Source organism: Labrus bergylta, chromosome 22 (assembly GCF_963930695.1).
Source record: "Labrus bergylta chromosome 22, fLabBer1.1, whole genome shotgun sequence".
Taxonomy (NCBI): domain Eukaryota; kingdom Metazoa; phylum Chordata; class Actinopteri; order Labriformes; family Labridae; genus Labrus; species Labrus bergylta.
In genome coordinates this window covers 9,987,118-10,014,418 of record NC_089216.1, presented here as the reverse complement: position 1 = coordinate 10,014,418, position 27,301 = coordinate 9,987,118, and the positions used below count along the sequence as shown (strand labels likewise).

The 27,301-nt window shown below is 42.3% G+C and overlaps 1 protein-coding gene across 32 annotated transcripts in view; it reads left to right on the top strand.

Moving 5' to 3' along the window:
- Positions 1-27,301, top strand: part of LOC109994240 (protein tyrosine phosphatase receptor type D) — a 354,409-nt gene that overhangs the window by 231,910 nt on the left and 95,198 nt on the right. The gene's annotated exons all lie outside the window — the stretch shown is intronic.

The window sequence follows — 27,301 nt, the reverse complement described above, 5'->3', positions numbered from 1 at the left end:
GCAGACACACACACACACACGCACACACACACACACACACAAACACAGCACCTGTGCTCAGTGTGCCAGTTGGGCCACTAGGGGACTCATTCTCCCCAGTCAGTCACAAGAATGCAGCAAAAGGGCTACAAGTCATGGAGAATGAATTTTAAGGTTGGCCTACCCCACCTGCACTTTTATCTTAGAAACTAGAGTAAGAGTACAGAACAATTTGAAATGTTAATGCTCAGTTGTTCCCAAAGTTCTCACATAAAATATTTACTTATCCATCAGCTTGTAGAAAGACAAAAAAAAAAAGTATCTGTCGGCCTAATTCATTTCATTGTTTTTTGTTTTTTTTTTTCCATTGGAATACTGAACAAAAGCTGTCTTTCCATATCTAATGTAATATGTTGCTCTCTGTGTCAGATACATGGCTTTGATTGAAGGCGAAGTAGGACAGTCAGGTGTTAAAAGGGCCAATATGTGCGTGTGCATTTAAGCATGCAAATTGGTGCATGTGTGTTTGCTCAAGCCTTTCCCAGTTTATAGCCAGTAAGCACTCAGGGAAAGCACACCCCAGCATCTCCACTGTCTTACATGTTCTACAGTTCCCGGCTCAAACAATTAGCACTCGCCCAATTTTGACATGGCGCAATTAACACTGTCACCACACGTTCGATTTCCAATTTTGCTGTTGCGACAGCAGCGCTCAAAAGTGGAGACAAAATGGATAGGCACTAAAAGTGATGCTGGCTTAAAGTGCTGCCATCCAAAGTCGCTGAAGGGAGGAAAGTGTCTCGATCATGGAAAACGGCACTGACGCGGCCATTTTCTTTCAAACCCCCCCCCCCATCCTTCACTCTGTGGCTTTTCTGTTTAAATCCTTCAAAATAATAGAAGGCTTTTTGTGAAACATTTTGACATTCATTTAGAAAAAGGTATTTCAGGATAAAGGAAATGAAAGGAGGAATGAGTCCAGCTTTCCTGTGTCATTCACCAGTGTGTGTGTGTGTGTGTGTGTGTCTGTGTGTGTGAAGGATACAAACAGTTCATGGCATGCAAGCCATTAAACTGAAAAATGATATAAGCGGTTGGAAAGTGCCTATGAGGGAGTTGGGCCATTTTAGCGTGCCTGCCGATGTACCTTTTTCTCCAGCTTTTTTGTGCCTGAAGCACATTCTGAAATCACATCCCACATTTTTGACAGTGTCTAGGAGGGACAACCAAGTATTTTTGAGAGTCGGAAATGTCTTTCAAATGTCCTTTGTGTTTGTTTTATTTCTCTAATGTACACTGGCTAAGTTTTTTTTTTGCAAGCACTGCTATATATGGGGGTTAAACGTTAAGCTCATATGTATGAGCTCATTGGCATCAGTTTATTTAACAAAGGATTACCTGAGCTTTTATTATTTCCTCATCCAAGTCCCTTTTTTAGACACAAACACAACTTTTCTTAGAAACAAGTGTGCCTGCACCTCACTCTCTCATTGTTTTAGCACAGCCAAGCAGCTCTCACTGGTTTATTTTCAAGAGCAGATAGAGAGGGAGAGAGAGAGAGGAGAAAAGAGAAAGTTTGTTTTCTACCAGTGTGTACGTGTGTGCCTATGCTTGTGTGTGAGCTCCACTTCAGGAATTCCAAGGCCAGGGCCCCTATTACAAGTGTGGAATGAGAAATCAACACTTACATTACAAAAATGGATCCGTAAACACGACGGGCCACAATTATCAGGCGCCGTCGAGTTGGAACTGGAGGAGATGGAGTGCCAATAGGTCTGTTAGGAATCAACCCCCCCTCACTGCCTGCCCTCAGTAATCCAGTGGGTGTATTCTACTTTATTGTGTGCAGGAACGGCCCTTAACGACAACCCGCCGACTGGCGAGTTGGCTGACTGGATGGGTGTTTGGTGGATGCAGGGAAAGTTTGACGAGTAAAAGGTCAAATCGGGGAGAGAAAGGCAGGAGTGTGTGTGTCGTATCAGTGTTAGTAAGTGTGCTGCACGCTGTATGTTGATACATGTGCATTCATGTATGCGTCTTACAGTGTAGATTCCTCAACTGAAGCATGTGCTTGTGTGTCAGGGGCCTCCAGCCCACTACAAACCCGCTTCACACAGGCCGGCTTGATGCATTGTGACAAATGAGAAAGCAGTTTGATTTCGCACAACACTGAGCCGCACTCCAGCATAATGAAGTGATCATGACTTTACCCTTGGTTCACTTTGGCCCCGGTCCCGCTGTGTTTTTCCCCTCTATTCAATCGCTTCACTCACTTATTTACTTGGCAAGCATTTCCTCCCGTAACCTCTAGTACTGCATAACTAGCGTCAAGGGTGGGTTGCTTGATAAAAACCACCGCTACGGGGCATTGGTTTTACACATAGGGGAACGCGAGCAGTTTTTATTGATATTCAAGTTGCCACTGGGTTGGAATAATAAGGAGCCTATTTTCACGCCCAGGCAAAATCACCTCTACTGTCCATCACCCTGTCAGGGCAGAAGGCTGAGGCGTAAATATTATTTGGCAGTGGAGGGAGCGCAGGGCTTTAGCTGAGCTTGTTCTCTCCTGTTAACTCCAATATTCTCATTTTGTATTTCTTAATTTCTCTGTCATTGCTAAGATGCTTCTCTCTTTTTTCTCTTTCTTAAATGTATCTAATCAAAGCCAAGCATCATTTATTTGAAAAGTCCCCCGCCTTACCCATTGTTATTGATTTTTCTTCCTTTTTAAATTCCATGTATTTTCTCTAAAAGACAAAACGCTACTTTCATTTCAGACATGGTTCATCTAAGCGTAGTGTACAACATAGAACAATTTGCCCTGAGGCTTTCCCTTAAGGCAGTACGTACGGGGGGGGGGGGGGGGGGGGGGGGGGGGGGAGTACCGACGTGTCAGAAACACGCAGGATTTTTTTTTTTTTTTTTTCCAGTCGCAGCTGTCCTTTGCTTGCAGATTATGTTTCAGCAGATATGATGGATGCCAAACGCCTGTAGCCAGTTGTGAAGACATAGGGGGAGGGAATATGTTGGTGTGGATTTGAATCGGGGTCAGTGGCACTGGCAGAGGATTGGAATTCTGCCCTTGACCTCCATTTTGGATCATCTCTATCATCAAGTAACTAACAGCCTGTCACTTTGAAAAAGTCAGGACGAATAGTTCTGGTTTCAAATCTTGTGAGAATGAAAAAGATGGTACTTTAAAAGGACGCTTGGCGAGATTTTTAAAGACTTCATTCCGACTTTGTTGCGACCCAAAACATTATTTCTTTTTATGCCCTTCCTTTTGTCTCATTTTCTCTTATCTTAATTTTTTGGAAAGGCTGAGAGCAGAATCCACTGAGGTTGATTTGAATAACCGGCGGAATGAGGAAATAAAAGCTGGGGGAAGAAAAAAGAAGTGGCGGTCAGCTTTTTGCATTCATGTCACTCAGCTTTATCAAATTATTCCACAATGGCAGCCACATAAGTGATGGAATTTCAATTAAAGTATGACAGTTTTTACAATTTGTTTCTGCTTGGAAAAAGAGATCATGTGGGTTGAGTTTCATTGGTTGGGGGGCCAGGGAACGGATAGCAGATGATGTATTTTTTTGTCTATATTTCCTTTATACCCAACCCTCAACTCACTCAGCCCCCCCCATCCTCCATCAAAAGGGAATGACTTAGCTGAAACCACTTTTTGTTCAGAGGCACTCTGCGGTTAGAGCCTGGAGCTAGGCAAAAAAAAATGGAGTGTTATGATAAAGGTCTTTGCGAAAGAGAAGTCAAAAATGGAGCCTTTAGTTTGATAGGCTCTTTCCAAGAACAATTACGCTACCTGCTGTGCCAAATAGAGGGTTACAAGAGATAAGTGCAAGGGAGGGGTGTTCTGCTCAGACTGGTGGCTAGCTCGTAAACTGGAAAAGAGCAACGTATATACGACCCTTAGGGACTGAATTTGTCACACACGCCAGCTAACAAACACTTGTGCACATGCCAAATATGAGCAGACACACAGGGGCAGAAAAAAAAGTAAAATAATAGATAGAAATAATCCTAAATACAGACAAAACTTTGTGTTTATTGGTGAAACCTAAAGTAAGACATAGGCTTAAGAACAAAGGTGTCTTGAGATTTTGTTTTTTTCCCCATTTGCATTTCCCAGACTCCAACAGGAATTGGCAAAGAGGAGAAAATTCCATTACTAAGTGCACTGACATTGCCACGTAGCAATTTCACGAATGAGGAATGCATTTAATAGTGGATGGATTTTTCATAATTTGGAAGTGTTTCCCCAATTTGTGCTGTAATTCTTCAAATAACACGTGTTGTAATGGGATCCTGTGCGTCCAATCCACTCACTGCGTCTGGAACCCACATGTCCAAAGGGAGATGTTTCAACATGCATGGGTATCTCTAATCAAAGACAGAGTCATGCAAGAGAGGCTGGGAATATCGATGGATTCATTGAAAAAATAAAATAAAATCCTCCAAATATCGGTTCTTTATTACATGTTCCCTTTTGGAGTCAAATTTAAATTCCAGCATCACTGCAAGGTTAGGAGTCAATGTTTAAATTCTATGTAACCCCAGCATTCTCCCTCTACTCAATCTGCAATTATAGCTAGCTGCTTTGAAGAAGCCAAGCGGAACTAAAATGACTTTTCATGTCCGGTATAATGACTGCCATTTGGAAGCGGGCATGGAGAGAGCGGGTGAGAGAGACACAGCGACAGAGGAGAGAGTGAAAAACGATGGAGGGAGGGGCAAAAGGAGGGAAAGAGAGGGGACAATCAGTGGATGAAAATGGTTTAGGTCACCTCTGGTTCTGACCAGACAGCCCAAACCAACAGACTTCCTCACAGATGAATCTACCACACTTCAGTCCTTTTATTTTCTCCCTTTGCTGCTCACTGAAACTTTCACCCTTGTCTCCCTCTCTCTCCATCTTCCCTGCCATTGCTGTCCATTCATTTGCCATCAACGGAAGCTTAGCAGCTTTAAGGCGGATTACAAGATGAATTGCACGGAGCGAGACGCTGTATATTCTCTTTAGGGTGGGTCGCTGCTGCCAAAGGCCAGAGCTGTGTGCCGTCACCTGGGCTAGCAGCTGGCTATCTTTTACACTTCACTCGCTAATGAGGCCAGACAGTTGGGGCCGAAGTTATAGCGCAGGCTGGAAGCTGTGTTGGTAATCTATTATTTAGACTCTCGTGGGGAGGCCGGTCTCAAGAATTTCATGCATGCATTTTGCAAAGCAAATGGTAGCCCGGGGGGAATACAGAGCTCTGTGTGGGAAAAAAAAAATGAGCAAGTATTAGACATTAATGTGAGTTGCTGCGCTCTCTTGTCCTGCCTTTTTCAAACCTGCCAAGACCTGAAAGGAAACTTTTGGTATTTTGTCATTTTTTTCATCACACTAGAAAAGGAATCTGCTTTTACAGATGTGCCTCAGCGACTCCAGCAATGCTGACAACTCCTTCCAATTCATGAGTCGTCTTTGTCTTTTTCATTCATTGTTTCTTCCCCTCTCCCTTCCTTCCTTTATTTTGTTCCTCATTGTGATATTTTATGGATGGCTGATGAAGGTTGCGCTTGCGTCTTCAAACAGTCGACACAGAAGAACGAGTTTATTTTTCCGTTCCCTTTTCATGTATATTTTAGGACCTATTTCAGAGGGGTTTCGGAGAGTTGCATCACTCTGTTATAGATAACACTGCACAGACAGGACTTGTTTATATTTAGTCAGGCTAGAAAACCAATGGCTCTCATGACCTCACCAAGGTATTTATAGTTTAATACTGGTGTCAAAACTTCCTAAGATACCAGGGGGTTGATATGGCCATTATTTCAAACACAAATGTCCCAGTAGTCAGTCATTATCATTCATGCTGAGAACTCAAGCATTATAAGGCCCAATACAAAAACAAAAAACACACTATGAGGCATCTGTTTTCACTATCCTATAGACAGCGTTGGAGGGGGGCACTGGCATACATTCAGTAGATTTGGCTGTCAGCTGGACTATAGTGAGCCTGGAGAGTTCTGTCATTGTTTCTGGGAGATTGGGGAGCCCTCCACTCCTCTCTCTCTCTCTCTCTCTCTGCTGAAATGTTGTAAATTCTAGATTTTGGGGCATATCTGAGGCCTAATCCCCTTCCCCCTTTAAAACACATCTCCCTCTGTCTGACACAAAATCTGACTTCTAGAGGGATTTAAATCTATAAATCACTTCACAGTAGGAATTGGTTTATATCACATGCTAATTGTGTGCAAAGCGGTTATGATGACGAATCTGCTAACTTTTCTCGACTTCGCATCCTGTGTCCTCCCCTCCGCACTAAACACACAGCCCATCCTCTGAATCAGTGGGTTCCGCAAAGCAAATTGATCATCAAAACGTTGCAGAGTAACCGATGTTAATTAAGTTCAGGGTTGCTGTCAGCATTAGCCCACCTGTAAACGCGAGATGAAAACCCACCACTGGAGCTGAGACCTTGATCCACGTGCGTCACACGTTCCTATTGGCTCTAAAAGCTGTTGCTTTGTTTTGTGGTGCGTTCAAGCACATTACATTGTGTTCGTTTAAATGAACACGCTTAAAAACGGCCTAAAAGCTCCATGTGAATTCCCTCATGAAAAACATTAACCAGATTTTTTTCGAGCCGCAGGGAATGCCGTTACCTCCCGGAACGGTGTTCCTCTGCACCCCACCCATTTCCACCACTGCCAATATAGCCCCATGGTTCTATTTGGCAATTAACTATATTTGGACCTGTGTAAATCCAAATCTACTGGGGGATGAGATTGCAACAGTTAAACATAGAAAGGCAGTTATAGCTAGAGCTGGTAAGCAGACTTGGGTTACTCTTAAATGAAGTTCAAGCAGAAAGGCTCAGGATAGCTCAAATAGCTTGGAGTTATAGATGGCATAAATAAGCCACACATGCCAAACCCAATGAAGTCACCACATAATGCGAGATCCACGTCATGCTTATTGAATGTTGATATTTGAAAAAGGGTGACATTGGCCATGTGTATTTTACAGTCACACTTCAAAGCACCATTGGTAGAACCCCTCTGAACCACTTTGTGGGATTACAGGTGGTGCAGACTTTGGAGGATACCAAAAGCCATGTGAAATCCCCGAAAATCAACAGAGTAAACTATAATTTCTGTGACCCCTTAATGCAAATATTTTCCACTCAATCTATCATGGCATTTAAGAGAAGTCCCTGTCAGGTGTAACCCAAGCTGCCACACTTAATCCTCCACCTACCCCTACCTTATCCTTGCATGTGTTTGCCCGTCGATCTGCCCTAAAGAAACATTCCAGGAGAGTTTTAGTGTCGCTGTAACTGGACACCCTTAACCATGCCTTGTGTTAGCGTTTGAGTGAGAAAGGGAGAGTTTGTACGAGGGACTTTGAATGCTTGGGTTAGGTCTTCGTCTTTTTTTTTTTTTCCCAATTAGTGAAAGTTAAACAAAAGTGTTACCTGGGTAACATGGTGTGAGAAAGCAAATAAGCCTGAGAGGAGGTCCCAAACTAGCAGAGGCTAATAAGAGGTTTGGTTTAAGATGGGATGACAATATCTTGAACATATGACCATGTACATAACCGGTATGACTGCAGTTAGAGGTAGTGTGACACAGACGAGCGTGACAAGGAGTTCAAATATATGAAAGATTCTGGAGGGATTCTGAAGACGATAAAAGACCAAACCTATAAGACAAAATTAGATAGACAAAATAGACGTTCTTCCATCAAGTCAACACTCATCAAATGAAGATGTTTCTTATTAATCTCTCCTCCAATGAATGGCTTAGAAAACTGAAAAGACTCACTAAAAACTGCAACTATGACTATAGTCAAAACTTCCTATCAAATGGCACAATAACTTTTAAATACGTCTTTTTAGTTTTAGTTGGTGGCTTGACTCAGGTCTTTACTGAAGAAAGGTGTACATTTTAGAAATAAAAGCATTACTTATATGCATTTAAAGTATATGTGGATGGATGCAAATAGGCTGTTGATTCTAAAACCCTTAAACTTATATTATTTGAAATGTTTTTTTTCTTTTTCACAGCTGATTTTTTTCAGTTTTTAGGGTTGTGTGGTAGCCATGAAAACCCATTACAATGCAATCCCTTACTTCCCCCTCCTTCTGCTGTCTCTCCTGTCTTCCCACCCTCTGCCGTTATTTGGAAGCCTTCCCAAACCGTCTATTGTGATAAGCTAAACACAAAGCTGTGAGGAGGACGTCCTGCGCTAGCTGCTAGCCATATTGTTGTCTTGCTTCTCTGCTTGGACTGCCAGCCTGCATAACACTGCACCAGGGAATTAACCTCTGCTGCTGTTTCTTTCATATTGAATAAATTTTTGCGACGGCCACTCTAGCAGAGCCGCAGGGGGAAAAGCACTGTAGATGTTGCCAAATTACTGACAGCTTCTCTCGAGCCCCCAACTGCACAAATACACAGTGAATGTGATAAACAGCTCAGGCTCCCTTTTCTTGTTGCTGCCTTTAGTGCAACCTTTACCAAAATAAAAGGGCATGACATTTTTTAAAGACAAGTTAGTTGAGTGGGACGTTAAATAAAGAAGAGTGTAGTTCACTGAATGGGACATTACTACATTGTCACAGTTTGTGACCTTTCCCATTTGCTCAGACAAGCAATGGTTGCTCTTTGTCAAAATGGCCCACGCAGTTTGTAAGCGATTCCTCCCTTCCTGTTCCTCTTCTTTTTTTTTTTTTTTCATATCTGCCATCTGCGATGACTGCGTGACGCCACAGCTTCTGTGTCATCAGTGACAACGTTCTCACACACACACACAGAGGGATGAGACAAGAGAGATCGGAGAGGAAGAAAGGGGAGACTGAAGAGACAGTGAGAAAGAGAACTCACTTCATCCTTTAATTGTGTCTCTGAATGTCCCGGTGGACTTCATTACCCAGGCATCCTAAGAAATCTCACTTGTTTGCTCTTAGAAACATGTAAAAAAATCGTCCGTAGTTCTTTTTATGTTTCAAAGCTGCATGAGGAGCTTCAGTTGGGCCAGTCAAAATGTCTCTGTAGAACAGATTTAAGTGTATTTCAAGGAGTCAGTAAAGGCAAGGATATCTTTGCAGGAAAAACTTTAGAGGATTATATAAACTGATGCATCTGATGGATGCCTTTTGCAGACCTGCAATGACAAAATATGTATTTTACAGGAAGCAGTTTTAGAGGAAACACACAGTTTGATTAAAATATTATATTCTTTTAGTGCTGTGTTTCCATTTAGCAAGAACTCAGGTGAAGAAGGTCGGTAGGTAAATGCACATTGTGTAAATTCGGGCATATTAGACACTGGATGATAGACTGTTACTTTTGCTTGTGTTGCTTTCATTAGGACTGTAAAAAAAAGCCAATTGAAATATAACAGTACTTATTTAAAGAGATAATTTATCCTTCTTTTATCCATAAACAGTAATATAACTCCAGGTTTTAAGATATTCTCATTTCCTGGATAGCACCATTAATAATTTCACAAATTGCCATGTTTTTGAAAATAACCCACTTTCTTTAACAATTTAAAGAAAATATTAGTGACACATTCAGCCTCCGTAGACCTTACCAGAGGATTGGAGGTAATTTTTGACTTCATTAAATCCGAGGCTGAAAATCTACAGCATCTCAGCATAAAAACACAGCAGGCGAGGTGATTATCTTTGGAAATTAGCTCACTCGTTTAGAGCTGTGTGGATGCAGATGCCTCCGTTCAATGGAAGCCTATTATTCCAAACGACTCTCATTAAGCCGTAGTGAAATAAGGCAAGCTGTGGAAGCAGTGAAATAAAATCTTTAGACTGGCTGTGCAGAACTCGGCAGCGTTGCGCTACGCTGTCTTCATTAAGAGCTCTTACGTCAGGAATGAAATGCAGAACGTGACTGGTGTGAAAAGATAAACTGTATGCAGCTGATTTCTACCTCTTATGCACTATAGGAGGTTATTTGGTGTTTGTACTCTGAGCGGAGGGAACCAACAATACAGTCTGAGCTTAATGAACGAGTTCATCTAATGCTGAGGGGCATGACTCATAGCTGATCTTTCATTTCTTTATTTTAAATAACACTCGCTGATCAGAAGCTCAATTTAATAATGTTCATCGCAAGACACATTCCTGATCAGTCAAGCTGTATGTGTACGTTCCGATAAAACACAAAACATATCCAGATATCATACCCTTGATGTGGCCTGTAACAATGTTTCCCATACAGCAACATTACATTCTTCATCCACACTTGTACTATCTGTCTTGTAACTGCTTGTCTGCCACTACTCAAGTCTCTTTCAGGTAGACGTTTTCACAGGAAAAAAAAAAGCAAAAGGCTCTGTAGTGTCTCAGTAAAATGCCACTGTAATTAAATCACAACATAGATCACAACAGAAGGAGCCATCAACTTCCTCACCTTCCTGATAAACACATTCCATACGTCAGTCAGTATACAAGTGCACAAAATAGTCTACAAATGGATTTACCTTTTATAGCAACTTGACTTTTGGGTGGTCACTGATTTATGTCGTGATTTCATGTCATGTTTTTATTTCCGACACATTTAAAGTTGCGCAACTATGTATCTTATTTTGTGGAAAAGCACAAACACTTGGCCAGTTCAGAGAGCAACTGTATTTGACGTGTCGACCCATCTACATTGAAATCAGGTGCAAATTGCCTGTTCATCTGAAAGGGGAATCAGCACACCCACTTGCTAGGTCACAGTTTGGTCACCTTACACAAATTTGCATAAGCTTTACGACTTCAGTAGCTTAAATAATTGAATGAACTAAACCTACAAAAACTGCTTACAAGAAATACTGTCAGATTGATCGGCTATTCCAGGACTATTTTAGCCAAAATTACAGCATTAACCAATGCTACATTACAATCATGGGGCCCAAAGAACATCTGGGCTTACTTCTTCTCAGCATCTATTTTGAGTGTTTAACATAATGGTACTGTACAAGGTAAGAGGGGAGATTAGATGGACTCTTGACAAACTATTGATAGGACTCTCTGTTCCCTGTGGCCTCAACAACACAGCAGGTGGCCTTCATTTGCATGTCCCATTAGTTCACCTCCTCCCTCTCCAGTTTGTTTATTCCAGTGGCCGCAGGTGGAAATCAGAAGACTGTCAAAGAAGCCTAATCTGAACAAGGTTCCACAACATGTGCCTGCACAAAGACAAATGGACAAACGCAGCAGACAGTCTGTTTTTTAAAGCACAGCCCAGTTTATTACTGCTCAATGATAACCTTCGTCCATAGATTCATGTACTGCTTGGCTGGGGCCCTAAACATCCGTAGGCTGTATGAAGTGATGGAATGTACGCATTAAAAATGGATCTCCTGCATCATCCAGTTGTGGTCAGGACGGCAACTATAAATTGCTGGCCATTATTTTCGATTAACCACACTGACACAATGGCCCATGACATTTCTTCCAATTTTTAGCCCCTGTCACAGTGGTGCCATATTTTCCAGCGCTGTTTCATTTAGATTGTCCCAAAGCATGATAACGCAGGAGAAAAAAAAAAACCTTGGGACACAAGCCACAAGGCGATCTTATTAATGGCAGAGCTGCGATAACGGTAGCTGTCTACGTCCTCGGTTGGTATCATGATCTTCAGGCACATCCTTTTCTGGGCCTGAAGAGCAATGGCGTCACAGCAGGTGCAAAGACTTGACAGTTTGTCATTGATAGTCGTAAAAGTTAAAGTCCCTGCATCACACCTACAGCAAACAAGATTCCACAGCCAGCAGTTCAAAGGTGGACTGAGAGAAATGGAGGCCGTTTTTAGTTATTTTAAATTATGACAAGCGATATAAATGAGGAATAGGAAAAACTAAATGATTGCAGATAGGATGGAATCAGATTTGGTCAGCTGTCGTTCAACTTCAGGGAAAAAAAATTGCACAGCATAAGTGGAGCAGCATTTTTTATCAATTGCTCGTTTTTGAAAGTAATGGCCAAAGTCCCAAGCCAAGAAACAGCTTCCAAAATTCCAGTGCTTTCAGTATTATAATCACATCATTAGTCTTAATGTAAGAACAATTCATGTTTCATATTACCCAAAATGTCTAACTTCTGGATTTAATAATATAAGAGGTATCTTGTATTAAAAATGTCTATAAGACATTGGGTAATAGTTCATTTGGAAAACAATCAGTTTAAAAAGACAAGAGTAAACCAAATCACTGAAAGCAATCTGACTTCTAAATTCTTGCTTTGACAGAAACAACTTGTTGTCTTTGCAGGAAAGTCCTTCTTTTAGTTCTTAATGAGTTTATTGGTAATCAATACCCCTTTCTCGTCCACTGGCATGTGACACTGAGGCTGTGACCCAAGAGGGACCCCTTAGACGTTGGAGTTGAGTGGTTCAGTGAGGATTGGTGGATGCTTGATCATGCTTTGGCAGACAGGAACGCCCCAGTTTCACTTTAGGTGAGAGCAAATTGAAGAAGCTTAATCTCTGTACTTAGCCAGTTTCTGCAGCTTTAGCTTGGTGACTTGTATGCGTGTTGTTTGGATCCACTTTAACAAGGCAACTGACTTTATTTTGTTCTCTCACTCTGCTGCAAACGCTAACTGATTTGGCTTTTGACCAACTCTCTTTGAAAGCAGACTGTCCATCCTCCACCTCACAAAAAGAGCTGGGTTTGCGTCCCTGTCAAATATTGCACAAATGCTACTTTGCCTGTCAGTCAAAACTTCAAAGCATAACCTCTCTTACAGTGATTCTGTTAGCATCCTGCTGATTCCGGCACTTTTTCAGAAGTGTTTTTTCAGGGAAGATGAGGCCTGGCCTCCCAGTGGGGGTCAGAAGAGTTGACCTTACCCTGGTGGGGCTCTCAGTCTGCCTGCAATGATTTTATTCAGGCCCACTCAGTAGAACAGCGGGGTGTGACCCGAGTCGATGTGGCACTGCCAACACTGATTCCATTGAGAAACCAGGGGCCTTTTGAGAGGCACTAATCAAGGGTGCCGGATGTTTTTGGTTCACAATGCTGAGCAACTGTATATTCGAAAGACAAATCAGTGTGATGAAAATGGGTTATTTTCTCTTTGCTGGAAATATGTGATTCAATGGAGCTGGCAGGGTTCAACAGAGCTTTACCACCCCTAAAAAAGCTATTTTCACTATGCTTCATAACAAACTGTGTATATTATGCCTATCATTTAACAAAGGGAACTTTTTTTTTTTTTCTATCTAGGCTGATACAAAGCAGAAAAAAAGGAGAGAGAGCAGAGGATATCTGGCAAATGAAAAACAATTGGGCCAGGTGCCAGACTGAAGTCAAGCATGTGAGCTCAATAAAGCGTCACAGCATCGATTTCCCCGTTATTAATTATTTGTTTTGGACGTTGGGAAAAGTCTTTAGAAAATGATTTTGGTGTGCAGTTCAGACTTTGAAATAAATGGTTTGACAGATTATCAATGATCACAGAAAATGATTGTAAATGGCCTGATATTGATTTATTTCCCAATGCCCCCTTCTCTTCTCGTCAGCTGTTGTCCTAAAAGCAAGACCAAGCACTCCCCTGGGTATTGGATTTTTTCCCACCCTGCTTTCAAATGTGAATATGAGGATTTATTTTGTCTTGCAGCCTGAATGATGCTTATAGGAGAGCATGGATTGGACAAGATAAATGGAGATGGAGACAGGATATACATCAGGTCGCACTTAATATCTCCCATGACAACAAACAGCCTTGCTGCTGGTAATATGCAAGCATCCAGACCCTCAGATGCAAAAAATGGCAGCTTTGTTTACTGCATTCAAAATAAATGGCCGAGGCCCCGCTGTCACTCACAGATGGCACTTCCTTTGAGAAGAAAAAAAAAAGCAGAGCCAGTGACTCGTAATAATGCGTTGGCATGGCGGCAGCCATTTTGCACAACCTCCGGAGGCGCTGATCATCACAGAGAGGCGTTGGCATTGTCTTGGCAGAGTCCCAACCGCAGGCTCGGTGTAGTAACTGATAGCCAAGCTGGAGCTTGTCAGGCCTGACTCTTATCACTTTTGACATCTGTCCACGCCATCTCTCTTCCCTTGTCTGTGGCCGGCCCCAGAACACTGACCTTGGGATCTTTTTCTGTGTAACTCAACGGCCCAAAACCACCCTCTCCCTCCTCCTATGTCCTCATTTGGCCCCACTTCAGTATGTGTGTTGTTTTCGAGGCTATCATTTAGCCTTTTAGACCTTGCTTTGTGGTCAGACATGACTTGCAAACCAATGTTTAAGCACTGACAAGCCCACTGCCTCATTTGGATTCATGTTACTACTCGATAAGAAGTAGATGTAGTCCATGTTTAAAGTGTCATCCTATCTTGCCTAGTAAGTCATGGCACTACAGAATGTTCATTAAGTAGTGATTTCTTTAAACATATCTCACATCTTTGAAGTCGATATTTTGCATGTACTAAGAACCAAAGTAGAAAAGAAAGCTGGTAGTGGTTTTTATAGATAAGCATGTAAGCCACTGTTTGCCCTGAAACAGATTTGAGCGTAGAGATTTTTTAATATTGCTGTTTTCTGTGTTTGCGCCAACAAGACAACACTTCAACAAGTGAAACTGAGAAAGAAAAAGACAATCTGCCACCCACAGCACAGAGTAGACAAGCTAGGTGGAAATGTCTGACATGATGTGTTGTGAGGGAGCACTGCTGCTGCTGCTGCTGCTGTTACTGCTCAAGAAAGGGTCAGTGTGGCTAACACATCCAGACACTTACAGTATGTCCATATGGCTGCCCATTGTGCTTGACAGGAACAACGCGTCGATCCGTTTTTGCATGCAATGAATGTCTGCAATTTGTGTTGCCTATTCCAGTATGTCTGGGAGGTCTTGTGAGTCTGTGTGTTTTCACTAAGCAGCTGACATATTAAGAGAGGTACTTTGACTCCGACACTGCTTTTGATCTCGAATAATTTTAGCTAAATATGTTTTGCTACCAAGTCGCCACTTTAATCAAATTCCACATATCAGTTGTCTTTGCAGAAGAGCAAATTCAGTTCCCAGTTTTGCTTTGCACATTTTTTTTTACGTTATGCTATTCTGACTCATCTGCAGCCCTCACCCCTGGCCTCCCTTATGAGGTAATTAAGCCCCTGGTTGTTTGTTTAGCTGTCTGCATGTGTGTCCTGAATAAAACACAGGGGGGGCATATGTTCTTCCTACCATAAACCCATTGAAACAGCGGGATGTGAGCAGAGAGGAGGGGTAGACTGAGCCTGTGTATGTGCTCTAATTAGGCAGGCAGGAGTGTATTAGCCTCACTGGGCAACAGCCAGCTGGGAGCATCTGGAGTCGTCTTTCATACTCACCAACTTCCCCGCTACACACACACACAACACACAAAATTAGAAAAGATATCTATGGAACCGAAGTGTGATAAGAGAGCATAGGTCAGGCATGATGGGTCATATGCGCATCTATTTAAATCTGCCACAATTTAAGTTTCCTCTCATCACAGCCCTCCACCCATGTGCCCGCCTGGAGTCCTTGTTTTAGAGGAACGGTGCCCCTCGCACGTCTCGTTCAAGGCTGAAATACCAACAGCAGAGAGTGGAGGACCTCGGCTATTCCCAATAGCTTCTGCACTCTGAAAGCTGTCTCAAAGGATTGAAATAATTTCGTTTCACAGTCGGGTCAACATCTATAACAATCCTCAGAGCCTTAGTGCAATCACTCTGATGGCTTTGTTTGTTTTAACAACTCAGAGATGATTTGGCTATTTTGGCTGCCTCTTACATGATCAGTATGTGATTACTTGATTTTTTTTTAAACCCAATTCAACTATTTGCCAAAGTCTTAAAATACTGCATTCCATGATATGTAAACAGTAGAAAGTTCTCATGTCGATGACATACTTCAGCTGCTCCCACTCGCATTAACGTCCGACTCAAGTTCCTGCATAGACGCACACTCGCAACTGCATATATCACTTCCTGTTTATCCGCTTAATATATTATAGGAAATACTGCTTTCACACACTCCAGCAGAAACAAACAAACAAAAAACTACCAGAACAAATGAGTTGGCACTCTCACTATTTCTCCTGTACAGAGAGCTCAGTGAGCCAGCTGAAATACTGTTTCTCTGTGCTATCGATTAGCTGGTTAGGCCATGAAAAGCCAGGGACAAGACAGCAACTGAGCTCCCTTCCTCTGGCTTACCACTGCATGCTACTAAATCTATTCTCTCACTTTTCTTTCTGTTACGCTTTCCCTTTTATGCGCTTTTCCCCAATTTAGCCAAATCCTCTCTGTGTACTCTATTTGTCGTCCTCTTTCTCGTGCTATTCTTGTGTGTTTTACTATTCCACTCACAGAAGAAAAAGCCCCAACGAAGCCGCTTGCAGAGTTAGATCACAGGAACCCAGCTGTTCACAGTCAAGGGCCGCTTCTTTTATTAGCCGTCACTAGGCCGACCTGTAAGAGCAGCAAGGGGGGAGAAAGAGTGGGTGGCAGGAGGAGGAGGAGGAGGAGCGTGAGGGCAGCAGGGGGCACAGATTTCCCAGCTGTTAGTCCACAAGCTCTGCCCCCCCCCCCCCGTCAGAGATTAGGTAGATCAGTGGGAATGTAGGAACGTACACAGAGGAGAGACAGGACAGCTGACAAAAAAATGGATTGAGATAGAATGCAGATAGTTGTTGCAGACTGACTAACAAACTCTTAAAGTTTTCTATGGCTGAAGACGGTAAAGTTTTGCACACTGCCCCACAGGAATGTGCAGAAGGATAAGGAACAAGCCATGCCGTAATACTCCGACAAATCCCCTTCTCTTCCCTCCCTTTTATTTTTCCCTAACATCTCACAAACCCATGCCGCCCTTCAGTCTGTGGAGGACTGTTTTATTAGTGAGCCTCTTCTCTAGAGGGACACAAAGAACCTGAGTGTAAAATTATATCTCTAGCTATATAACCATACCTCCATTGTGCCATTTTTACGATATTTTCATTAAGATTGCAGGGGTGGGTTTTCCATCTTTGTTGTTCCTACCCCTCAATCTGCCTCAATTCTAACCACAATGGAAACAAAACCACCGAAAGAAGTGGCAGTGATGAGAGAGGCACTGAGTGCTCCCATTTTGTATGATTCAATTTACTGTGACAAGTAAGCATGCTGTGTTTTGGCAAAACATGTTGCTGTGGGAGCCCGGAAACTTATGGAAAACAATGTGGCCCACATGAGGTGATCAGAGGGCTTGACTTGAGATTTGAGAAAGGGTCTTCAAAAGTTATTTTTTGCTCTTGAAGTGCTCAAGACTGTATTGTATTTGCATATTTATGAGAAATGGGTGTCAGGGTGATTAAGTTAACTGGCAGCAAGTTCTGCAGAGTGTGGATAATGCAATCATATAAAATGTGAAAGTCAAAGGAGATTTTCTTTTAAAACTGTCTCTCTTAACCTCATTGCACAATTTTGTTCAGAATTTGGCTTAATGGACATACATTTTATTTTTTATGTGGATGTATGAAGATGAAGATGTGCCCATGATAAAATAAAATCTCTTAAGAAATTGGGAGCTCAATACTGTATGTGGTGTTGGACTGTTTTAATTCAAAAATCAAAGTTTCAAATACATTTTGATCGAAGATGTAAATTGAAACAAAAGGCATCAGAATTTAGCGTCAGCAAAGCATTTTTAAAACCAGACATTCATGTTGCCTTTAATAAACATGGACCCAGTATGGACTTCATTACGAAGTGCATGAGACCAACGTAGCTCGGTGGCTCCAGACAGGTAATTAGAGTTCACGCTGAAACCTGCTTTTAAAATACAGTCATTATCCCAGGCAAAAATACAACCTTTCCAGGTCACATCACTTTGTTTGCAGCAGTAAAACAAGTTTATTTCTGCATTGAGCCACCATTATAGTAGGCCCTCTCGGCACGCTAGCATTTTATGGAGCACCTAGTGATTGGGGGCGACTGAGAGATTCAATAAAAAAAGTGGCAACACAATTGGCTCAACACAAAGTAACTGTGTGAGCGTGTCAATTTTTTGGATGGAATTTCTGCACAATTTTGGTTTCATTTTATAGAACATTGTCTGCAATGCATGTGGAGCATAGCTTTCATCTCCCTAACTTAACAAGCGACTCCTGAATGAAGCCCCAAACGAAGCCACCGAATAGTTTACAACCCCCTTAAGAGCTAATCAGCCATCTAGCAATGAAACACCAGAGTTATATTGGCCCTTCTCACACAATAGTCCCAGAGCATGCTGGATGTTGGGCTCAGAGGTCTTGGCAGGAATAAAACTCATCCTGTTTCTTTCTTAGTGATTACTTAAAGTGGACAAGAGAGGGGGGGGGGGGGGGGTGGAAAGGCAATCATCTGAAAAGAGAAAAATTAGGTCCCAAGTATTTTTGGCAACTGTGTGCTGGACTGTGGACAGAAGTTTCTCACAACAATGAGGAAATACATCCTCGTGAAAAAAAATTGCCCTTGGATTGTGAGATCAGCCGTGAATTTTCAATCAGGTCGACTTTCCTCCTGTGAGACTTCTGAATCAGCAAAACATCTTGTAAATATGATGTCGAACCAGTTTTCAGGGACACAGCTCGCAGAGCTCCATTGGGTTGGATCTGTTTTCTGTTTAAAATGCATGATTAAGATAAATATACTTGTTTGTGCCATTGTTTTGTTAGGCTTAAATTAAGTTAATGTGATGCAGAGCAGTTTGGTAGAGTCAGAATGTTTTGAAAGGAAGTTGGAATAATAATGAATCAAGTTTCCAATAATGAAGATTTACAGTATAAGCAACATCATTTGACATAAATCCAGACCGAGAACATATTGTTACTTTAGCAATTGGTGACTCTCGGCTGACTCATTTTAAGCATTCCCAGTTTCAAGCTTTTGGACTTTTTAGACGAGATCCAATGAAGTGCTCCCCCTTGTTTTTCCCAAGTGCCCCCACTTGAACAAGAAAACGTGGGAGGATCCTTCTCATACTCTGACTTTCAGCATGCTGAGACCCAGGCTGCACTTTGAAAGGCTATACACTTCATCAAACGCACCAGTGAGATAGTAAGGGAAGGGGAGGATGACCCCACTCCCATATACACAACACTACTGCCACCGTCACCCGATTTATCACACGTAATTTCCTCAGCTCTTGATCTCTGACCCCTCTCTTGGGCTGTGTTTGTATTGAGGGCAACTTGCCACTGTCAGAACTGTCTGTCTAAAAGCCTCCCTGGGGGGGGCACAGCGGTGTTTGCAGGAGAAATATGCTGCTTAAGCAAGTGATGGTTGAATCCACGCTTGTGCCCAGCATGTGTCTCTCTCTCTGTGTACATGTCCATCATTGTCTCCTCAGCCCTCTAGTGTTTTATGCATGCTGCTCATTAGCCAGACAATGGCCACTTAGGTTGAAATGGCTTTCAGGACAATATGTCAGCAATCCCTTGGGATGGAAGAAGGGAGGTTGGCTGCAGAACGTGATGTGCTTGGAAAGACAGAGGAGGCAGGGGAAAAAAGGTAAAGGGATGCAAAGAAACGGACGTGGACAGCTTTTGATCAATCAGCCAATGTGTGCAACCAACAGGGAGAGTTTTTGTACGCTTTTTTACCAACAACAATCCCGGAATAAAAAATCAGCAAGACTTCATTTTGAATGATCAACCTGCCTTATCTAACAGTGGCATCACAAGCAAGCGCAGGTAGTCTGAATGCCCTGACCTCTTGTGCTTACAAGACCTGGTAGAACAAGGCAGTGCTAGAGCTTCATGCATGCACCAGCCGCACCGCTGCAGCCCTTGCTGAGACATGAGCTCCATCCAGTGTATGTTGCCTCCCCTCCTCTTATATCACTGCGTCTGGAGGCGGAAGGTGGGGAGGGGTACAAGATTAATGATGGTGCTAACCGCGTATTTATCATCCGGCTGGAGAGTAATGCGACACCTTTCTAATCTGAATATATTTCATTGGGCTGTTATGGCACTCAGCCCTGGGCCCATGCATTTGTGTGTGTCTCTGTGTGTAGTTTAAACTCAGTGTGTGACTGGAGTGTATTTGAATGTAAATCATAGCTGCATGAGTTTGCGCCTGAGCATGCGTGAGCTTGTAAAAAGCGCGAGTGTGCCGTGATACCAACAAGACCAACACTATCTTCCCTGGCAAAATGGCCCAGTGGTAATTAGATAAAGATGAAGTTCCTCCTTCCAGCATGTTGGGACCAACCACCTAAAAGATCCTCTTCTCTGATGCCCAGCTGCCTTATCAAGTGAAAACCCTTCTTCTATCCTCCTCTCCATCTTTTAGCCTCATTCTCTGGCTACTTCTTTTTGGCACTCAGCAGAAATCAAGATGGATGTCTCCCCCAACAGAGATTGGAAGATAGGGCATGCACAAGGCCAAGATGGGGCCTGATAGGGTCCGCATTGGACCGCTCCAATAAGATTGGTTCCTCTGTCACCAGGGCTGCCAGAACTATTGAGGAACTTTGAAGTGGAAACTATCTTGTTTGGACAAAATTGCACCTGTGGGTGTTTTCAGATGGGGAACTAACAAGCTGATTTGGTTGTTTGTCCATGCTTGGGCACAGACAAGACCACACACGTGTTGGAATAATAGGATAAGCCGGGGTAGTATTATCAGGGGGGAACTTGAACATGCAAATTCACATACTTGTCTGTGCTTTTATGCTTTCATGCTTTCTAACCGTAGTCTACTTTAAAAGGTGCTGCTTTTTTTTTCCCTTGACGGTAGCGATTGTCACACGTGGTACTACTTGGTCAATCAAATGCTTTACTCAGACCAGGCATTGCAAGTAAACAGAAACACCTGGAGGAGTCAGCAGACGGCAAGTCTTAGAAACACAACGTGAGAAACTTAAGTGAGTCAGGGAAAAGTGTGCTCGAAACTTAGAAAAAGAAGACACCAAAGAAATACATTCTCATCAAGAATGGATGGACTCCCACATTTTAATTTTCCCCACAGGCATTTTAAAACAGTATGCCTCGTGTGTGTCAACACCCTCGCGATCGTTCAGTACTGTAATGTCAAACATAACTACAACGCAAAGCACACATATTTTGAGCGCCCAATATGATCAATCCCTCAGAATCATGATGCATACATCGATCAAGAACGTGCCAACAATGTTCCCTTAAAGTTGTTTTGTGTCAACATAAAATTCCTTTTCCTGATACAGGAAGTATTTAAATTACAAGTGAAAGCAGATGGCAGCAGTTACAGTGCATTTACAGTAAATTTAATAGGGCTAAGTGTGTTGGTTCAAAAACTATTTGCTTTGTACTAAAATATGAACAATTACACTTCTCAGACATAATTCTATGTGAAGGTCTGTCTCTCATACAAGCCTGCTTCAGATAAAGGCCTGGTACCTTCTGCTGTGAAAGGAAAGAAAGGCCCCACTTATTAGAGGATGTACAGTAATTCACGTTTGCTAACTTTACTTAAACATTCATGTGCTAGAATTCATTCACATGGCAACTGCTGATATTTGATATCTGTTTGAAATTTGCTTCGCATACATTCTCTTAATTAATTCAGGTGTTTGCTGCCGAGTACAGGGTCAAACTCTGGTCATGTGCATTTGTATAAAGAAAAAAATAAACATAATAATAAAAAAGAAAAAAAAGGATTTACAAAATTCAAAGACATAAAACAACGAGGAAAATCCTGGTCCCATCTATAATTAAATGTCCCAGTCCATAGCTAATTACAATCAGTCACAAGTTAGAACCTAATCCTAAAGACAGTCTTTGTACTTCCATGAATCTCCTTCTGAGCATCAAGCAGATAGGCTTATATTCTAGTCAACAATCAAAGCAGTTGCGAGGCCCTCCAAATTTTATGCTGGAAGGGAGCAACACGTGCACACTTTCTCACACAAAGAGGTTTCCTCTCGGAGATTATGCGTCTTGCTTTCTTGTGTACCATTTGCCAGTCTGCAAGTGAATATATTTCAGGCTCTGAAGCTTATTGTGCGCTTCATTGTTCATGTTCATTGTAAGACGACAAAGAGAAAGAGAGAATGAGACAATGTGTATTAAGTGGGAGATTTGGATGAGGTCTCCTACCGACAAAGTAACCTATCAACCTACCTATGCTGACATTAACGCCTTCAAACGGAACTGGATCTTTGCCCACATGATGAAAGCTCAAAAAGATTAGTTGAAGTCAAGGATTGATTTCGAGACATGATGACAGAAGGTTGAATTGATGTTTTCTTTTATCCTAATTTATTGGGGTTAAATGGATGTACTCCACTGTGCCACGTCTTAAAGTCATCAAAGGTTTAATGTAAGTGGACTGACCTTTGCTCAGGATGCATTACATTGTGATACTGAAAGATACTATTGAGTTCGTTACCATCGCTAGCTCAGGGACAGATTTCTCACCTGCCTTGTAAGAGATCTACACTCATTTCCTTGCTTGTGCAGGAACCTTTTCAACCTCCATCATGTCAAAGAAGAATAATAGGTCTGATGCAGTAGCAGCAGCACTGACTGACTCATGATGTTTCAGTGTCATTATAGCCCTGAGCATCCCTGGCCAGACTTCAGCACCACTCCCCACCATCGTGCTCATATGAATCCCCAGAGGGAGGGACAGTTTATCTGTAGCAGTTAACAGCTGGTGTCTGCCCCAAAGTCTCCAATAGCCCCCAGCTAGCGTTTGCCCCTTTAGATGCTAGTCATTTAGCAAACAAGTCAATCATGCGCGAGGCAACTGCCAGCCACTTGTCCACACGTCCCCAGTGAATCCGAGATATAGAGATCGGAGGGCAAAGAGGAGTCACAGGCTGCCAGGTCATGTAAATCAGGTCAGTTCTGTCATAAGCACACTATCTGGGTCAAGAGTTTTCTTCCATCGATCGGCGCTGTTGGAATTGTTTGTAATGAGAAAAGATAAGAGGACTGTGGTGTTGTCCATAGTCCATTGCAACCTTCCATAGACAAGTTGAGTCGATTTCATAACTGTGTTTATAATAGGGATTTGTACTGAGAATCTTTCTCTAATTGCCTAGCACTGAATTATGGGAGTAAACATGGGAAAAGCCAGGCATTCAACCATATTGTGGATTTGAAAGAGGCATCTCTTGCAAACGAAATAAAATGTTGAGAAAGCATCGTCTGTGCACTCCACTGTTGGTATATTTTGTCACAATGGCTTTGAAGATCATTAAAACTTCCCCAAAAAAAAACACTTTTTCAAACTAAGCTCCACATCAGAAATTCACTGTCAGTGGTAAAAATATAAATGAATAATTATATTATCATAGCTTATGTTAGTACGATAAAGAGAAACATATCTGAAAAAAAGAATAGCTATACATGTGGTACTTGTAACTAAGGGACTGAGACTGTGTGGCATCAATGAAAGCATTATTTTGATGGCTGACAATGTAAGTCGTTGTTAATCACTTTCTATCCAACCCAAAGGTAATGTGTTCATGCAAATTCCCCTACTATTGGATTCTATTAACTTCACAGAGATGTTTCAGCTTTGTAGTGTTTTTTCTTTTATCATGTGGGGCAGAGCCTAGACTCTAAAATGTTTCCACTTAGATTGTGAACTGACTTGTCTGGAAATGGCAGTTTTACCCAAAAATAGCTGTTGAAACAGTTTTGGCAGACTCTGAATTACATTAACATAATTAATCTTCATATCTCCAGAGAAAAGTACATGACAAGTCAATAAAAAAAAAGAATGATAAAGGCCTGCATTTGAATATGAAATATCAGAGCTACAGGATGGAAACTTGGTTTGTATATACTCCAAGTTGGAAAGCAACAAATTGTTCTCTAAGTTAACTAAAAAAAAGTTGTTAATTTGATCTACTTTGTTATTTATTGCAAAAAAAAAGAAAAAAATATTCTGGTGTGTTCACATTTATTTATCACCGAGGGAAGTCAAGGGCAACTCAAATATGAGGACCACTTAATTAAACTAAATTTAGATTATGCAAAGGTTCTGCCTGATAACAAACATGATAAGGTCATGGTTACTTATGATCTGGATCAATTTATAAAGGAAAATTTATATTAGACTTGCAAAATCTCCTCTGCCAAACACTCTTAAGTGCAATGTAAACAAAAAAAAGACGAGATACCCATGTTTACAAGTAACTCTTGAATTCAAGGTTACGCATGCATACACGCATGCATGCACAGGCAAAATATGTCGTCCTCCCCGTAGTGCCCTCCTTGGCAAAATCTCAGTGCCAGTCTCTTAATGAAATGCTCAATTAGGATCTTTAAATAGGTAATTATGCAGTGCCTAATCCCTTAGCTCCTGGGCCCTATCTCATTTAGATGACACTTGGGCAGGCGAGATGGGAGGGGCAGGCACTGGGGCCTTAGTTTCTGTCATCAAAGCCCCTCCGTAGTGACACAAGCCTCCCTGTTAATGATAGGGCACATCCAGGCAGTCAGTCAACAGTGACTCCCAGTGAGGGCCACTGACAGCATGGGAGATGGCGGTGTCAGGCTTGACAGTGTCTTAATCATGTTTGTGAGTGTTCGGGGTGGGGGGGGGGGGGGGGGGGGCAGGTTGTGTTGGGTTGGATGGGGGCTTGTATAAAGGTTTCTGAGAGGCTGTTAGATATAGAGTGAGAGCAGCAAATACTTTTCATGTTATGAGGGTTTAGACATGGCTTTTTTTCTGCTGGTTGCCAAGTTAATTTTATAAGAAACAAAGACGGAGAGGAAGAGAAAATCATTTCCAAATGTCAAACTGTGTATTTTGCTTGATGCCAGGCACAGACAGAGCGGTTTTGATTTCCTGTACTGACATTTGTTTGAAGGTGGCATTTGATTTGAATTTCAATCTCCAAAACTGTGGCTGGAGAAAAGGGACCTTTTCATTCATTTTCAGCAGCATAATAAAATGTCTTGTTCCAGCGCTACAATAAACCACCACTGACGGGGGAAACTGCTCTTGTTTGGTTGCTAACGCAGAAATGGCAGACATTTGTCTTAGTGAAACGACAAAGGGGGAATTGTTGCTTTTGCCTTGGGGTGAACCATTGCTTTCCCTCAACAGAGTTGCACAAGCAGCCTGTTCCGCCTTTCATGAGAACAATAGCTTAGCTTGGATAAAACACCTTTCAAGGTTATCCAAGAACTTAAAAAATGTTTTAGATTTGCTAATCTATTAATCAGCAGTGCCAACATCAAAGCGCTCAGTGGACTTTAGTAAGAATACTTGAACCACTAAATTACTGAAACAGCTTTTTAAAGCTCTGTTCACCCCCACCCGATGGATGTCCTTTGACAGTCTTATCAGGATTAAGATGGAAAAGCAGAAACAACACAATTTCACCTCTATCCGTGTATTCAGCAAAAAACCTCTCATATCTGTGATAATATTTTTTTGTCCCATTGCCCTCCCTGTTGGCGCTGATGTATTTTCATGCAAAAAGCTTTGATAAGCAGCAGGCTCTTATACTGCCTGTCTGTACTTGCAGTTGTTGACTCAGGCGTTCTTATCAACTACGAGCGAAGGCAAAAAACATATGCCCACAGTACACACTGAGAAACAGAATTTGCTGTCAGTTTGATCCTAAACACCACTTTGACCTTGTCTGCAAATCCGTACACAACAGTCAGACATGGAAGTCGGTTAAATAGACTAAACAACATGTTCGATTAGTATCTAGGAGGATTTTCAGCGTTAATTTGACTCAAAAGATCAGCTGCATGTGAAACAGAGGGGCAAAACCTTTCTAATACACATGGACTGACGCTAAGGCCATATGACGAGTTCACTTATTAAAACATCCACCACATCACCTCAGGTAAAAGACAGACTACAGTTTGCTCGACTAATTGAAGGGAAATTTACCCGCCGTTGCCTGAGTTCACAAGCATAATGTGGCGTTACATCTTAGCTCAGGCTATATCGAGGCAAATTAGCATTTAGATAATGGGAGACACTTGGCATTTTAATTATTTTGCTGCCCTATGAGTGTGGTGTGTATGCCCCGAGCGCCTCCTTACATCCTTCATGTACGCCTAAGTAGTGCATTTACATACGAAACGGCTTGGCTTGTGTACAAAAGGCACTAAAATGTCACTAGCGCACAACGTACCTTCAATTGTTTTAAAAAAAAAAAGATAGGAAGACATATTGTTATTGACATATGCCATATGTTATAAAGGAGCAACACGGTTACCAGAGAACCAGTGTGTTGGGCAGGTATTTCAATAGAGCTCTGTTCTATTGTAGACGAGTAGCACTGGAACACTGTTTTTGTCCGTTCAAGGGCTCTGTGCTTTCCATAAAAACGACATGAGCTTGGGGTGGGAACAACCCTCTTAGCCTCCTTCCTCTCTCTCATTTTCACTGCCTCTCGGAAGTGAGATTATTCATCCTCCCACAGACCAATGCTGTGCTGGGGGTAGATGTCAAAGTGCCAGGAGCATGTGGCGCAAAGGGTATGCATGCCTGCGATTTGCCTGTATGGGTTTATTTGTGCACATGAATGCCTGAGTTTACACTTGTGAGTGCAGTGTAGGTGTAGTCTATTTAATGCTGCATCTGTGCGATTGGATGTGGACCTGAGCGGGAGTTGGCGCTTTTGAGTGTGTGATGAGTTTGCATGTGCAGTTTTTCCCTTTATTCTTTGGGGAGTTTTATTTATTTATTTTTTTACCTTCTGTCATCTCTCCCTGAAGGAAACGCCACCTTCAGACTGGCCTCAAAGGTATCATCCCGCCTAATTTTTTCACTCTATCCCTCCTTTAATTCTTCTGTTCGGCATACAAGCACAGACGGCGTGTGAGAAAAGCAGGCAGTGAGGCAAATTCCCTTACCTCCCTCGCTCTCCACCCTACAGCACCCTCTCGTCTCCTTTCCCTCCCTTCTTCCTCGCCCCCTTCCTTCCTCTAACCCCGCTTTCGTCCCCTCCTTTCTCTTACCACCTCCTTTCCCTCACCACCTCTCTGCCTCGTTGCTCCCCTTATCCATTATATTTCCACCCCTCTGCTCCGCCCCCTTCACACTCCCCCCTTCTTCTTCTTTTTTTTCTGGTTCATAATATGTAACATGATTTCGCCCTCCCTTGTTCATGCAGCATCAATTTAATCCCAGCCATTCCAGGTTGGCTGCAGCTGAAGCTGCTGCGTCTACCATTTTTTTTTCTAATTTTCACCCCTTTCCTGCCACACTCTCCGCCCCCGAAACAATAGGCTCCCCAAGATCCAGCATGTGTCTGATAAAAGGTTCTTCAGTGTACAACATGCTGATGTGCAAGGTCAAGTGGCACACGCCCACACTGTGACAAGCAAACATAGAACAAAGGATGGCCTCTC